At 38.0% G+C, this 17,193-nt stretch overlaps 1 protein-coding gene and 1 long non-coding RNA gene across 10 annotated transcripts in view; one reads left to right on the top strand and one right to left on the bottom strand.

The window, feature by feature from the left end:
• Positions 1-17,193, bottom strand: part of Ppp2r2b (protein phosphatase 2 regulatory subunit Bbeta) — a 455,995-nt gene that overhangs the window by 291,347 nt on the left and 147,455 nt on the right. The window lies entirely within an intron of this gene.
• The window catches only part of LOC110351101 (uncharacterized), a 35,952-nt gene that overhangs the window by 7,108 nt on the left and 11,651 nt on the right, over positions 1-17,193 (top strand). For both annotated transcript variants that reach the window (XR_002398149.2, XR_002398150.2), the window contains exons 2-4: positions 992-1,115; positions 2,098-2,163; positions 15,335-15,424. This is a non-coding gene — a long non-coding RNA (uncharacterized LOC110351101). The remainder of the gene's footprint in view (positions 1-991; positions 1,116-2,097; positions 2,164-15,334; positions 15,425-17,193) is intronic.

Below are 17,193 nucleotides of genomic sequence, written 5' to 3'. Positions count from 1 at the left end.
CATGAACTAGAGGTAGAGATGTTTACAGATTACTTTTCTTACAAAAAAAATCTAGAAGACAGTGAGTTTAAATAGACATTTAAATGTTTTTGAGTAAATAGATATTTAAATGTTTTTGAGATTTAGTATCTAATTTTTTAGACACTGCCTACTGCATGAGCTATAATGCTTTGCATGTTAGATGTAAAATGTTTTAAAGACATATGGACTGGAATTTCATTGCTCTTCTCTTTGAAAAAGTAGTTCTGATAATTTGAAAAAGAACTTGGTAGTCATGATGGAACAAATCACTGAAAAGTAGATTTAGATATTGTCAAAATACACTTTTTAACAAATGGGTTGGAGTAAATTCTTCTACTAGTTAAACTACTATAATGCACATTCATTTTAGACAAAATATTTGTTTTAGTATAAATAAAGAAATTATAGCAGTGTTTTTGAATACTATGCAAAAATTGTTAATGAGTGATGCTTTTAAAATGAGCTTAAAAATAATCTAAGACCTCTATCCAAATTTGTGTTTTAGTAATAGCTATATTAATAGATTGTTGGTGTTTAAATGTCTGAAGTGTGAGTCGAATGTATTGAGCTGTTTAATGTGTAGTTTAGATACTCAAAAGCATGCAGGTAGAATTTACAAAATATGTTTAAAATTAAATATTAATTTTAATATCTGGTTTGTAAAAGCATGTTATAATGTTTCCACTATAAAAAAGAGTATATGCTTTAAAATCAGACTTGGAGTTTAAACCCTGGTGATGCTAACAACTTTTGACTTCAGTAAAGTTAAAGTCATATAAGAATACTATAAGAAGTATCAAAATGATAATAGGAGAAAAATGTTTAAGCCAGAGTTGACACATAGTACCAAGTTGTACTAAATGGTAGATATTAGCAGCAGCATGATCAATCTAATGATCATTATTGCTTTTCCAAATATGCTCTGGGCTTTCCTGCCTTTGAATCATTAGTGATACTTTTGTCTGTGCAGGAACTGACCTTTCACGTTTTCCCCCTATGGAGAGCCAACTGTAGTAGGATAATGTTTTGCAGAATCAAGACAGAACTCCAAGTCTTCCTTGGACCCACCACTCAGGGAGAAAAAACAAGACAGAGTAAGTATTACAGTCTCTTTTTTTGTTGTTGTTTTGCTTATTTGTTTTTTCAGTTGGAGTCTTGGTATGTTGCTCAGGCTGGTCTTGAATTTTCAATTCTCTAACCTCAGACTCCCCAGTATCTGGAAGTATAGACATGTACCACTGTGGCTATATTCTTTGTTTGTGAGTTTCTAACTAGACTTATAATTTACAATGGGGTTATTAATCATAGGGTCTATGGGTTGTAAATATAAAAGCCTAGTGACTGAAAGAGGGGAAGAAATAAAACATATTACCATTATTGTTTTTGGTGGTACTGGGATTACACTCAGGACCTCATTTGTGCTAGGCATGTTCTTGGGTGTCCTCTATCACTGGGCTATCACATATTATTAACATCAATTTTATGTTTCTTGTATTTAAAAAATTGTGGGTTTTTTTGTAGCAGGGACCTAACTCAGGACCTTGTGCTTGCCAGGCAGGCACTGTGCCACTGAGCTAAATCCCCAGCCCTAAAAAAATAGGGCTGGGGATTTAGCTCAGTGGTTCCGCTGCCTGCCTCACATGTGCAAGGTCCTGAGTTCAGTCCCTGGTACCAAAAAAAAAACGTTTTTAAAAATGTAGTCATTGGAAGATTTTAATTTGTACATGTGGCTCACATTATATTTCTTTTGGACAAAATTATTCTATATCATGACTGAGGTGATACTTATATTCCTTTGTCAAAACTTATTGAATTGTTCATTTAATACTAGAACATTTTAGGAATGTCAGTTACATCTCATTATGGTTTAAATGTGTCCCCCTGAAAAGCACATGTAGGGAACTTAATCCCCAAGGCAACAGTGTTGGGAGGTAGGGACTAATACCGAGATGTTCAGGTCATGAAGGCCCCACCTTCACTAATTAATTATTAGTCTCAATTAAAGCTTGTTGTAAAATGACTTCAGGATATGTGTTTGATCTCTTGGTCCCTAACCATGTGATGCCTTCTGCCCAGCTATGATGCAGCAAGAAGGCCTTGCCTGATACCACGCTTTGACCTTGAACTTCCCCCACCAGAACTGTAAGAAATAATTCTGTTCTTTATAAGTCACACAGTCTCTTACATTCTGTTAAAGTAACACAAAAAGGACTAAGATACACCTTATAAATGGATTTTAAAAGGCAACCCTAGCAAAGAAGAGCCATCGGGATAGACCAGAGAAGATGAGCCACACCTGATAAGAGACAGGATGAATTACACCTGTATGTTTGCACTGCAGGGCTAGAGGCCAATGGGAAGATGAGGAGAAAGTAAGACTCCTCAGCTGATTCCTGTGGGGGCAGAGAATGGTACAATGGTGCTATTCTGGTAGGGAACAGGGAAGTAAAGGGAAGATTATGTAGGTATGAAATTGTTTCGATCCTAACTTATCACTTTAAACCTGAAGGTGGATTACCATGAATTGACAAGCCTATATTATCTGCCACCAGTAGAAGTTAAACTTGAAAAGTAAACCTATACTTTTGTACAAGTGAGTTGGTGGACTACTGTACTATGTAGTTAAGCTTTTCTGAAGCTCAGCTCAAGCAGTACTTTCTCTCAGAGCCTCTCCAGAACATTGGTTAAAGTAAAAGTTTGCCATATGACTATTCTCAAAGTTTGACTTATATTCTTATTAGAGGAATTGCCATGTATCTAGTAATCTAAGAACACTTGTGGAATTAATATTTTTCCGAACAGCCCAGGTCTATAATAGCAAGTGTGCCATCTGGCCTTCACAGAGTTGGGAAAGTTCCTGAGGAGAGCAGAGCTGAACATTTCCCTTGGGGCCAATCCATTGGCTGTAGCAGGGGAAGGGCCAGGACCCGCACTTGCTAAATTCCTTAATTTGGGTGAGCCTTCTCACTCCCTTCCCTTGTCTCCAAGCTGTTCATACATCAAGGCCTTGCTCAATTCATGTCTTCCCTAGCATGACTTGCATTTGCTATGCTTTGAAATCCTGTGCTACTTTATTACTTAGTAGTTGGGAGTTATTCACTCTTCTGTCCTCTGCTTACTCTGTCTCCCCAACCCAACTGTGCAGTTTCTGGGGCATACACTTCACTTCCATAACATGCCGTTTTTTGTTAGGCATCTCAACTGGCTGATTAAATGTTGGCAGGATTTAATTCCTTGGAGGAATAAAACCATGTTTTCCTTCTTTATTAATAAATATGACCACAGTGAAAACCTGTTGAGCAGAAAGAACAGCAGCAGGGATCATTTTATGAATATACCTAAAGCCACATTTCATCCTCTAAACTCAAACAATATGCTACCTAAAACTATAGTTCCTAAAGTGAACTGAGGTCTCTCAGGACACAACAGCCAACTCAGAGGTTTGCTGAGGGAGATTTTAAATATTCAGAGAAACATTTCTATCAGATATCATGCAAACCATCAGCTTGAGGAAAATCATAGTTCCAACGGTAGACTGTGCTACCTGACATGTGTTTGCAAAGCTTCGTTATCAGCAATTGCTGTGATAAAAACCAAGTATGGTGCTATGATAAAAACCAAAGCAGTGGGAAGACAAAGTCTAATTCTGAGATCTAATCTGATTGCAAGTTCAGGACTCTGTGTGGTGCTCAACATGCTCATATATCCCATGAATAAGTAATTAACAAGCTATGTTATTAATTAATTGTTATCTCTCTAGTTGTCTGGCCCTATTAATAAAGAAATTGTTAGATATTTTTATGAACACAGAGGCTCTGTGAAACAACTGTTGAGATGCTAAGGCTTCAGTGAACAGAGTTTAGAAATCTCTGCCTTGTAAGGTTCACGTCATTGTTTTCATGTTGTAGTTGAAGCAGCTGATAATGGAGAAGGTGTAGGAACGCGCCAAGGAACATGCCCCAGGTTGTGTTAGACCTGGGCTTCAGTTCCAATTTCCCCTCAATATCAAGCCTGTCCTCTTAGCCTCCAAGGTTTACTTAAGACACTTCAGATCAGCACCTGGAGGCAATCACTAAAGAGAAGGCAAATGACACAAGGAGAAGTGACAAAGGTCATAGATTTCCACTGGGATTAAAAAGGGCAGTGGGAGGCCACAGGAAGAGGCAGGGTGAGTGACCCTGCTGTTTCTGACCACCAACTATTCCCATGGGGAAATTTACACGGAGGGATTAAGTGATTTACTCAGGGTCCCATGAGGAGCTCATTCACCCTCATAGACAATGACATTCCCCCATAGTAAAATCAGAAACTAGGTGGTAACTTAGTACTAGGCAAGCAATTCTTCATTTCTGTTCATTCGCTTATATAGTGTGCCTTGCCTGGATTTTTATTCCAACCTTGATACATTCAAGCAATGACAATATGACCCTTTTCTTGTCCTGATGATCTGGGAGCATTTTCCTCACCATTATGCACATATTACTATCCTCTTAAGGGGTCACTAAAGCCTTTCATTTCAAAGTCTGATTTATTTGCATCCATAATCTTCCTGTTAGCTAGGCAATCTGCATAATAACCTGGCATGAAATATTTTTAACTGGGTTTTCCAAAATACAGAAGGAAGGCTCCATAACAATGGAAGGCATTAACCATCTTAAACAGGAACCCATTTGCAGATTAAATTTGCCAAGAGGTCAGCCTGCAGCTGCCACTGTGTTGCAAACCCCACGTGTCACACACTGTGACACATCTCAAGAAGAGTCAGGGTCTTTTCCAGTCCACTGGTTCTCTGTTTCAATTAGAATAGATTTAAGAGTCCCCAAGCTCTGGTTTCTAGGTGGCCTTGCACAATATTATTAATAATTCAATCATACCTGTGCTGATAACAGATTATATTTCTACCACCCTACAAAAAAAAAGCCCAAATAGATTAAAGACTACCCCATAGCTAATTTCTTTAGCAGTTCATATCTGACTGACATCCATTTATCTAATTGCAGCTAGAAGATTTAATTTTCATTCTGTTGGCTTAAAATTAACGGGCAAAACCTGTTTACTTTTTAAATATTTGACTCATTTTTTTCTCATCTCCTGAATAGTGTTAAGATATTCCATTCCATGAGATGAATCTTATAATTTACCAGTTTTCATTCTTGGAATTCATTTCAGCCAAGTCTCAACTATTTACAATTTGAAATCTAATATGAAGTTTAATCTTTCAATGCAAATAATTTCATTTTTATGGGCTCCCAGTAATGAGGAGGGCAACTGGGTATTCATTTGGAATTTCAGAAAACTTTAGAGATACAGAAAAATTTTAAAGAGATATACACCAATGGGTTCAAAAGCTAGTTTAATCATTTATGAGCGGCAATACCCAGGATAGACTATTTAACTAAGATTTGAGACAATGGTCAGACGATTTTTGAATGCACAATTTATGGAGGTGCTCCAGCTCAAGGCTGTGCAAGTGTAGTCAGCATTTACTTGACCCCAAACTGAATACATGTCTCACAGGCTTGTAGCTTGTTTCACTCTAGTTCTGGCTTCAATTTCTGAGCATCAGTCGCCTCATCTACTAAAGGCAGCTGATAATACCAGCAATCTTCCTCATGGTGGTATAGTGAGGATGACATGAAGGGATTCACACAAAGCCCTTAGAATACTGGCTGGTACATAACAAGTACTTCACAAATACTCAATGATGTTACTGTTAATAATGTATTATACAATTTGATCATGTTACTTCTAGCCTTTCAGTATTTTCTTATGTTTATTTTTAGAATAAAGTATAAAATCATCAACATGTCCCCAAACCCTGTGTGGATCTCAGTCAATACCTTCTAATACTTTTTCAGAAAGATCTCCGAACTCTGAGCACCCTGGTCTGTTGGTTTCTTGAATGCACCATGTTTCATATCCTTTAGCCTACTACATTTGCAGTCCCTCTTCCTAGAATAAAATGCTTCTCTTTCCCTTTTCACATAGTTAACTCTGATTTATCCTTCATATCATCTTTCAAACATTATTTCCTTAGGGACTAGATCAGATCTATCTATTAAGCACTTCTTAGCTTTTAAAATGAATCACTGTTGGATTTTTGCATTTATCAGTCTGATTACTTGGTTATTGTCCCTCTAACACACTAGACGTTAAGTTCTAAGGAGGCAGAGACCTTTACTGCTTTGATTGGCAGTTTATCATCTGGGCATGTCAGTGGGTAGCCAATATGTAATTGTTTAACAAATGACATGAAAACAATATTGCCTCTATCCTATTTTAGATAGGGCTATTCTTGCCAGGGTCAGGGCATGAAGTACTTCATATGAGAAACCATTCCCTTTTGTAGCAACAGTTTATACTTCTTGCTTTTCTACACAGTGATCCCAAATGCCTCCCTTCACTACGTGTCCCCATATAAGTCCTATTTTCTTTCACGTACAGCCACCTTCTTTGCACATTTATCAGTTCCCTGACTTTTTGAGTGCCTAGAAAAGGGTAGCACATTAAGCTGCTTTGGGTATACACAATGAATAAAGATGTATTCCTTACTTTTAGGATTCATTTAGCATCCCAGGGTGTGAGTCATATGCCCAAAGCTCTGATGTAAGAAAGTATATGTTAAGTTCTGGAAGGACAGTGAGCCTATCATCTGAGGAATTGCTGGCCATTTCCCAAATGGGAGGATGTTTTAAGCTAACTCATGAAGAATGAGTGGAGAGGTGTAGATAGAATGGAGGGGAGAAGATGAATACTCTGAGAGAAAGGATGAAAGAACGATGTCAAGGCATTCTGTATATTTGTAAAGAGTTCATATATTCCACAATCTCTTATTCTTTCAACTATTCATTTGCTCATTCATTTGTTCATTCATTCATAACAAACAATATGTCTTTCCAATGCGCTGAGTTCTACCAAGGTACAAAAACATAGGTAGGAAATAGTCTTATGCTCCTTAAGGGGATTCTATACTGGTAAAATTCAAATCCTGTCTGTATCCAAAAATTTCTCACCTAACATGCAGGAAATGCTGCTGAAAATATTCCAGGTGATACCAGTCTAATGGTTCATTCCAGGCCATTCTTGGAATGCATTATCTTGTCTGTTCATGAAGGAGAGGTATTCTGAAGTCAAGGCTAAGTTTATATTTGGCCAAAGGAGTCTATTTGTTATGATTTTAGGTACACAGAGACAGTTAAGTGCTTCAAACAAAAACAATGCTAAAAATGTTTGTTCTGTTGTTATTATTACTTAACTTGGGTTGGGAGGAGATGGCAGAGAGAAAGGACTGGTGCTTAAAAAGAGGTATCTTCTTATGGAACTGCTCTCTGTATGAGAAAGACAGGAAGGAACCCTTGGGGCTTATTCTCTCTCATTAGTGTGACTGACAATTTTAGCCCAAATTTTCAGACTAGCCTGAAACCCAAATCAGCCACATTCTAAGAAGTTCTCTACTTAGTAAAAATGGAAGGAAATAGAAGCCAGTATATATTTCTAGGAAGAACTAATTTTTTTTGCATTGTGGTCCTTTTTACTTTACTATTTCCTGTTTTCATGATATTTTCAAATCTGTCATATTAAAATAATTCACATAGTGGCCAAGTCTCACATTCGCCTTTACCTGAAGATCCCACAGGGGATGGTCTTTGACATGCATGTTCATATCTAATTTGAAACATAAATTGAATTGGGAAATGGTAAATGTGAGGGACTTGACCTTACACTTATATAAATATAGTAGCCATTCTTCAGTTACTGTTCAGTAGCTCAAGTCTCAGAACTAAAAGCTAAACTCTTAAATCCTTTAATGAGTTAAAGTGTAGGGACAGATCCTTAAAAGCAATGGGACCACTTACCTTCTGCATTCTACTTGAATGGAAGTAGCTCATTTTCCACTCTCTCCTTATGTGGTCCTTGGTGGGAAATTTTAGTCTAGGTTAACCAGTTCCAAATCTATGAGGTTATAAAGAGTCAGCAGAGAAAATGACATATGGTGGAGAGCAGGTGGGTTGGAAAGGCGGTATTAACTATGTATATATGAAATCACAATAAGTATAAATATTTAATTTCCAGTGTTTGGATGAGAAAAGAGGTTTTCTTTAAAGTAGACTGTAATGTATATGTAAATTAATTATAATTCATGATATGTCTTGCACAAATCATTATTTCAGAAAATGATGCAATAATTTAAAACCAATATTGACATGTTAAATGTTACAATACTTTTAAAGATGTATTGTCGTGTATTTTCTCCTTCTCCTGATAAAATCTTTCCATTATGAGCAAGATGGAATGTGAAATGTGATTTCTATTTGTCATGGTTATGTAACTTGGGTTTAGAGGAGGCTCTCCATAGGGTCCTTTGTGGGGCAGGGGTTAGGGTGGTGGCAGTTCACACAACCATCCCCCTAGACTGAATCCTGCTACCTCATTATAACCTATGTAAAGGTCACATCCAAAAGTTAATGATCTTTATGTTTTCCTAGGTACCATTTCTCATCTTGGTCACCACTTTAGCATGTGTCTATATAACTATCTCCAAATTTGATCTCCTGGCACAATCAGTTAAAAAAGCACTTAATATCTGGGGATGAACTAGCCATTCCAATACACTAAAATAGCTCTTGTTGATCAGTTTGGCCCTAACTAAAAGGAGAGACATTAGTAGGGGAGAACACTGGCAAAGCATAATGGTCATGTGCTTATGGATAAATATAGGAATAGGTTTCATGCACAAAGCCTTTTTTTTGGCTACACAATGATGTAAAAAGAAAAACCAGATTTGGTAGCCCAGACAGGCGCTCCAAAAATCCTAGTAAGAATTGGTACATCTAGTGTAGCACATTTTGGGGCCTAGGTACTTAAAGTGCCTCTTTAGCTAAAAAGTATTTCCCTAACTAGCCCACCACTCTCAACATTAGAATCAACAGCGGATACCATAAAAAACATTTTCACAAAAATGTTCCAGGTAAAATGCACAAAATTTTGTAGAGCTGAAATTTGGAGCATCATTTCCTCTTTTATTCTCCATATTTTAATAGCAAATTCTATTATTCTATTTATTACATAGCTCTTAAATGTCCTTGCCTATTTTCACTACCATCAGTCTGGTCCACCTGGGCCATTGCAGCAGTTTCCTCACTGGTTTTCCTGCTTCTACTTTTGCCTCCATGAAATCTACTATACTCCTCCAAGTAGCCAGAGAAAACCCACTTTAGAAAATGTGAATCAGAGCATGCTGTTCTTCTATAGAAAATCCTCCAACGTCTTTCCCCTTGCACTCAGAATAAAATTCAAATTGCTCATTCTGGCTTTTAAGTAAAAACATTCTTCCCACAGTCTTTTGCATGCCTAACCCTCTCTCATTCATATATTATCTTCTCCTCCTACCTGATCAATCTAAAGAAGTTATCCTACTTACCAACCTTTATACACAACCTGGACACACACAGAAACACAAGACATCCATGACCTTCTTCTAATTACAATTTCTTCATAACAATCTCCACTATGTGAAATTTCAGAAACCCAAGGAGTAAATCTCCACGATGGTGATGACACTCCTTTACCTTGAGTTTAGCTGTCACTGTCATGTCCAAACTTAGAGAAAGAATATGCACTAATCAGTGCATTTTCTGAATGACTGACTCATGGATTCACTGATCTTTGATCCTTTCCACGTTACCGTACTATTTGGTGTATATATTATGCTATATTCTGAGCTACTGTAATGGAAATAAACTGCTATGGGCTCCATCCTCTCTGCCCAAGTTTTTGTGCTTCTCTTCTCTTTACTACTATATAAAAATCATTCGTAACAACAAAAACAAAAGAAACCACCATTTCAACACTGTTGCTACATCTTTCTTTTCTCATTCCCTTTTGCATTTAAGAAAACTTACTACCTCCCTATTCCAAACACTTCTCATCCTTTCAGGGATGGTAAAATTATAAAACTGGATCAGCAAGACCTATGACTTTCACTTCGAGGGCCAGCTTTCATTTCCCATTGAATGGAAAACTCCCTGAAGTCAGTGGTTTAGTTTAACATTGGTAACGGAAATACACAGTTCTACTCACTTTGAAGTGGTTTACACAACATCCAACACATAGTTAGAATTCAAATATCTGTTATTAGATACCACATCATCCTCAACAAAAAGGTGTAAGGGGTTAATATTTTTAAAAGGCATTTTGAGTTGTTGAGTTATTCAAGTTCTTTCCAACCCAGAAAAATACAGAGGAAATTCTGACCAGATGTTACCTCCATTTTCTTATTTTCTTTTTTGGATTACTTAGGGAATATTCTTTCTCTTTGAGAGTATAGTAGGTCTCAACATATATTTAACCAAACGATTTCAAGTATGCAAGATATGCATACTTGGCAGAGAATGACAGAGAGAAATCAAGCAAGCGATTCCCCTTCATTTTTCTTTATCTGTCTCAGTTGCTGTTGTATACTCCCATAGTCACACTCAATATCTGGCATATGGTTGGCATGCAAGGTACAGGAAATAAATGAATAAATACATGCAGCTAATACATGACTGGGCCAGTATTTTAAGCTATGCTGTTCTGATTACAAGCCTGTGACCCACAGCTAAACTGTACTGACTTCTCTCATTTGTCTAAGTAATTGTGGTAATGTTCTTAGGTATCATTCTTTGATCATTGCTGTACATTTTTCTGGACTGTCATTGTCTGGGTTGTATTTTTTTCACCAAATGCCTGCAGTTTTCTCACCCGGTACTTGCCTCAGGGTAAGGTCATTCCTTATATAGCACTGTATAAGGTGCCTCAGAGCACCCTCCCCGCCAAAGAGTTCTGATCCTCAGGGTCTATCTCATTATGTGCAATCAGGACATTCATTTTATAATGATCTTCATTCATAGAGATGTTCAAAGTTGTGCGCCAGGACATACAATTAATGCTAGGATTGGTCCCAGACCCTAATCAACTTAGTCCCTTCACATTTTTATAAACAAAGTAAATCTTCTCTCTCCCAGTCGATATTCTAATTCTACAGTGCCTGACAAAGTCAATCATTTTGATTCCTTACCCTAGTCATATTTCATAATCTAAATGTAGCAAGATTTGCAGAGAAGGAAAGTGAATAGCCTAATGAACTTAGAAGTCACAAATTTTACTTTCCTCACCTTTATTGAGTCCTTTTTGCTATCTGAGCACACAGAGTATTTAACAGTGGGAACACAGGCCATTTTCCAACCCACCTTCACTTTTCAGAGATGCTACCTCAATTTCAATTTTGTGCATTAGCTTTCCACTCTGCCTCTCCTGTCCCTCCACACGACATCACTGACTTTCCCTGAAAACCTGTAATCTGGTCCACCTGCATTTTCATGTACAGTATTTGGACTGTAGCAAAGGATCCATTATGAAAATGACAGAACTTCCAGAAAGAGTTACGACTTCACTGCTTAACAAGCTTGTGAATTTATCGAGGAGCCAGTGAGGTAGAGAAGCAGAACAGGAAAAAGAAAACACACAAAGGGGAGCTTGACTTGGGCTTTGCACCCTCCTTCTACTACTTTTTGAGGGTAGTTTTAACAGATCCTCCTGAATGTATGTGCTTGCTCTGTAACTAACTACGTTTTCATAGCACAAGGCAGGATTTGGGCCTTTTTACCTAAACTGAGTAGTTCTGGGGTTGATCATGTTGATGGCAATAACACCTATCACTTATTGAGAGGTCAGTAGGTACTAGCAGTATGCTAGGTCTTTGCATATGTGATTTTATTCAATCCTCACAACTCCTTTATACAGCATCTCCACTTCCATCTTCTAAGGACTTCCCATTGCCTTTAGGATAAAGTCCAAATATCTTAACATAGTTTATCAGACCCTTTGAGACTCCATTAACCCCTGCCTCTCTCCACCTCATCTTACACTACTCTGCTCTTTTCTGAAATATCCTGGCCTTATCTAAGCTCAAACAGATCTGTTCTTCTCGTATTTTGTGCTTTTTCTTGCCTTGGGCCTTTAAATATGTTCCCTGTCACCACATTTTTTCCACTCTTCACCTGGTAACTCATACCTGCTGTTAAGGCCTTGACACATTTTTCTGAGAAAGGCTGTCTCCAATCCCCTTCATTAGGTAGGGTTCTGTTCCTGCTTGTTTCCATGGCACACTCTACTCCCTCTTTTGTAATGCAATGCTTGAAGTGGCTTTCTAAATAGGCACCTTTTCTGTTACATGTAACCTTTGTGAAGGCTGGCAGCTTGCCTTCTAACTCACAATTGTTCCTCTAGCATCTAGCTGAATGCCTGACATGGAAACAGACCCTGAATAAATGAATCAAAATCAACTCTATGCAAAATCTGTCTGTGAATATTCCCATTACTTGGATGAGGAAACAGGGTAAAAGGGGTTAAATAACTTGCCTAAGATTGCACTGTTAGCAAAGGGAGAAGCTGAGCTTTGAAGTCAAGGCTGATTCCCAAGCCCTTGGTCACAATCACTCTATAACATAGCCTTCTCAAAATTCCTTGGAGCTATACAGAAAGAAGAAATAAATTAGTATAGAATATTTATCTCAGAGAAAAACTGGGCAGCAAAATCTGCCCAGGATTCAGGGAGGTGATCTTTCTCCCATCTGATTTCAGACCACAGGAAAAAATCTGGGTGATTTTGCATCATTCTGCACTCTGGGTGTGATGGTGTGCCTCCCTGAAAGAGGGTTTCTGTCTCACATCTGCAGGTGGTAGTGGATGACAGGCAACCTATAGCTTTATCTTTTGGTTCTTTCTACAGATCTACAGGGAAAAAAGAGAAAATGAGTTTCTCATTCCCGGAGAAGTTGCCCAGGCAACAAAGACAGAGCTAGAGCAGTAGACCACCCAGCTGAGACATGGTTCAGCACCCGCACATCCTCCCTAACCAATGCTCACTTTGGGGATCAGCCTGCTGTGTTCACATACCCTTTTAATAAGGCACCACGAAGAGGCTTACCTGGACACAGTATGCAAAAACTTACCCATGGACAGCCAAAACAATAGCTCAGAATTCCTGCTATTTGTCTGATGAGAAGCTCAATGTTTACTCTTTAGACTAAGCTAGAATAGTTACCCTACAGAAAAATAGCTTGGTTGTTTCAATTTTGTGATTCATCATAAGAAAAAAAAGTTTCCCACTGAATTAAACATTTATTTCTTTAAAAAAAAAATAAAACCCTTAGAACGATTTGCATATAATGGCAGCCCTGACACAGCCCTGCTATTTAACAGCTGTGTGATGTATGATAATTTATTTAACATCTTAATCATGAATTTGTTCATCTATAAAATGGGTTTATAAATATAAGTAATTACCAAAGATATTCTTGTGAGAGGTGAGAAAATGCATGTAAAGTGCATAATTTATGGCATATAACTAGCATTTAAATGAGGGAAATAGTAATTATGAGGGATTATTTGGGTTTCTGAAAAGGCAGACAGGAAAGATTACATTCTCTTCCTTTGTGTCTATCTGTTGGCTTAAGTGTAGTGCCAAGAGCAACTGGTATCATATTTGTTCCTGTAGTAACTTGCAACACCTCCTGCCTCATGCTGTCTTTGCCATACACTAGAAAGCCTTTACCTGGCCTAACACAGTGTGAGGTGCACTGTGCATGCCCAAGAAATGCTTGCTGAATCTGTCAGCATTGGGGTGCACAGTTCAAAGCACAACAGGAGCTGGATTTTTTAAGGAAATGGCATCCTCACAAGAGTCATTAAATGAGTTCTTCAGGGAGGGTGGTAACAACATGCCACTGGATTACTTTGTTCAAAAGTACTTTGTGCCTGAGTTACCCTTGGCTACATAACTGCATGACTGTCTGTCCCTACTGGATAATTATGCTGCACAGGGCTTGCTGGTATGCACGTGTGTGGAAGAAACAGGCTGGCCACAAGGAGAGAACCCCAGTGTAGGGTGAAGCTCCCACCAGCCTGCTCCCCACCTCTACTACACTATTGTATCCTATCATGTTCTGTGTGGGTGGGGGGGTGTGTCTTTGTGTATTGGGGAGAAATGGGTAGATACATCTGTGTACCCATTCACCTTTAAAAACATGTCCAAATCTCATTTACTTCTATTAGAAAATTAATCTTCAGGTATAACTTCATTTTCAGAAAGTATTTTATCCTTTGATTACCAAAACCTCTTTGGAGGGAGTTAAAATGAAAAGTGTATAAAGGACTACTTCTCAAAATTAAACTATTTCTGAACAAAGCAAATTAGCCTTTTCTAGGATACAGAGTACAATTTATTGCTCTGGTCTTTGTTCTTGAGTAAAAATTTCTAGAGAGGAAAACCTAGAATAAATAATCTCAAAGTGCTAATTTGCAAAACTAATGCTGGTGGCTCATTAATATTTGTAAATCAGCTATATTTTGCTATATTGAAAAATAAACCCTATGAATTGCTAATTAATAAAAGATATCATGTCTTATTAACATTCATATAGTAATTACCAAAATCACAAATCTATCTGCTAAGTAGTCAGCAAACAAGACAAATGACTGCTTTCAGTTAAATAGATTATCAAATGCCTTTGGGAGTACAATCTAATAGCCCCAACTACACCATGAATCAGGCAGCCACTCCTTTTGCCACGTGGATGGGCAGCAATGATCCCATCTCCCGCAGGAAACAAGATGGAGCCCTGCAGATGGTAGCACGTCACCCTCACTAGAGAGCACACTCATGCCAATGTCAATGTGGCTCATGGACTTTTCCCTTACAACCTTTGTGAACTGGTATCTTAAAAAGACACAAAAGATCCAAAAGATGTCATGTAAACACAACCTCACCAGCAGCTTATTTGTGAGACTTCTCAGGTCCCAACACAGAGCAGAAGGTCATCTTCCTGTAACATTCTATGTCATTTCATCTCTACTTCTCTTTGACATTCATTATGTGTACAGTAAGTCCCTGATTTATGAACATTCGAGTTGAGAACTTTCACAGGTATACTGTATAAGATTCACAGATATACTGTGTAAGACTTACTTTGTTGGATTATAAATGAATCCAACTTATGAATATTCTCCTGGAACGAAACTCATTTGTAAGTCGGGTTCTTGCTGTGCACATTTCACATCTATACCTTTAGACAGGAGTCTTAAGAGCAGAGATCGTGTCTTACTAGTTTATCAAGTACAACAACAACAACAACAAATAATAATAATAATAATAATAATAGTGATAATAACTGCCTACCATTTCTTGTGACTATGTGTGCCAGGCACTCGGATGAGGGCTTTAATTTACTGAACTTTTAATTCTTTAAATTGTGCCATTTGATTTTCACAGAAGCTGCTAGACAAAAATACATCTTTACTTCACACATGAAGTAACCGAGGCACAAAGAGTTTGGATGACAGACATGGAATTCAATTCTAGGTATGAAAGATTCTAAAGCCCATTCCCTGAAACATTATGCTAAATGGTACCTATCTTATACAATGCTTAGGGCCAAGTACATAGCAGACATTGATACATGTTGGTAGAATGAATGAATATCTTAATATCAGTTCGTTCCTGCAGCTCCTTGGAAGTTAGGGTTACACGTGCAGTTTCTGTTCTCCTGTGTATTTTTTTCCCCAAGAGGACATGATGCCAAGGGTCATGATTAGTAGTATCCAAAAATATCAACAGCCACTTCCCTTACGTTTAAAAAAATACATAAATAAACACTTCTCCAGGGCTCTAGTTCAGTGTCTGCCAGGTTGATAGTCACCATTAGGCACAGTCAATGGCTTTTCATTTGTATTAGTGTTACTTACACATTGGACTGCAAGGGAGAGTAGGAGAGAGTCCAGTGTTCTCAGCACTTCCTCCCAGCCTTCTTCAACATTCTGAACTCTCCAGTCCTATGGGGCAGGGATCAGAGGGCCAGCTGGCCACTGGCTTCACAATAGCCAGTGTCTCTTACTGGTGGGGTAGTGGAATTTTGCTAGTTTAGCCCTCTTAGCACACAGTATTATCCCCCCATCCTGGTAACAGTAACTCTACCAGGCAGCCCATGTCCTTAGAAAAAGCACGCCTGCCTCATTCTAAACTAGAACCCTGGTTGGTTTAAGCCAATCGGTCCACTGCCTTGACCTTGTCACAGTGATTGGTTGAAATTTGAAGTCCTGGATCAAGGCAATTAGAAACAAAGGGATGTTTGCTGGGGCTTCTGAGAAATAAAAGCTTCCTGATTGAGAAAGCTACCAGGCTGAACATTTATGTACAACAGGGAAGATACAGAAGGTGCTGAAAATTATTTTGAAACTATAAAGGAATCCAGCTTTAGGATTAAGAAACATACCATTGCAGGCTAAGAAGAAAAATGGAAAGAAATTGCTTTTGATGACATAATTGAGCCACTTAATCAAGACTTTTCTAAAGCTTTGGATTATTTCTGGATTTTTTTGTAGCTATTTAAGAGTTGAAATTCTCTTTTTTTCAGTAAGCCAATTTTTAGCCAAATTTTCTCTGATTTGAAACCAAAAAATTTTAATACATATGAATGAAAACTTTCAGTTTTTCAGGCTTATTATCTTATTCACTTTTTTTCCAGAAAAGCAAGTATAACAGTGGTCTGAAAGACCACAAGGGACTACTTACCAGTTTAGCCCAAATCTTAAGTTGAATAGAATTGGCTTGCATGAATTAGGGCCACAACATGACAGGGGACCCTTGAGAGTCTTTGAGACTAGCAAACTAGGCTCCAGTCAATTCTTTCTAAGATGGTCATAAAGCATGATTGTGAAGACATGATGAGATCTCTGCGTGACTGGGCCAAAAAGAAGTGGCCATCCTCACAAACAGATAACTTCATCCCAGCACAGTTCCACAGCCTCAAGTTCACATACATTTAACACATTTTCAAATGAATTAATACATGCCAGCTACTTAGAGAGACATATTCTTCTCTGAAACTTCTATGTTGCCTTTTTGTACAGGGACAACTGCCCTTGAAAAACTACAATGTTAGCACAAACAAAGGGAATTACAGGTTTTAATGCAAAACAATCTGCAACACGTATAATCACAGCTGGCTCGTGTTGAAGTGACAGCTTAGATCTGAGCCCTTGAACTTCTAGTTGTGAAGGATGGGCTCTTCCCAAATGCTGGATGTTTTAGATACAAGGATAGGAAAGGAGAAGACAACAGGGAAAGACTAG

The sequence above is a fragment of the Heterocephalus glaber genome, unplaced genomic scaffold (assembly GCF_053883595.1).
Source record: "Heterocephalus glaber isolate CG9 unplaced genomic scaffold, H.glaber_assembly_v1.0 deba00001463, whole genome shotgun sequence".
In the NCBI taxonomy this organism is placed as follows: domain Eukaryota; kingdom Metazoa; phylum Chordata; class Mammalia; order Rodentia; family Bathyergidae; genus Heterocephalus; species Heterocephalus glaber.
The sequence above is the reverse complement of the archived record's forward strand: the minus strand, read 5'-3'. Positions and strand labels throughout refer to the sequence as shown.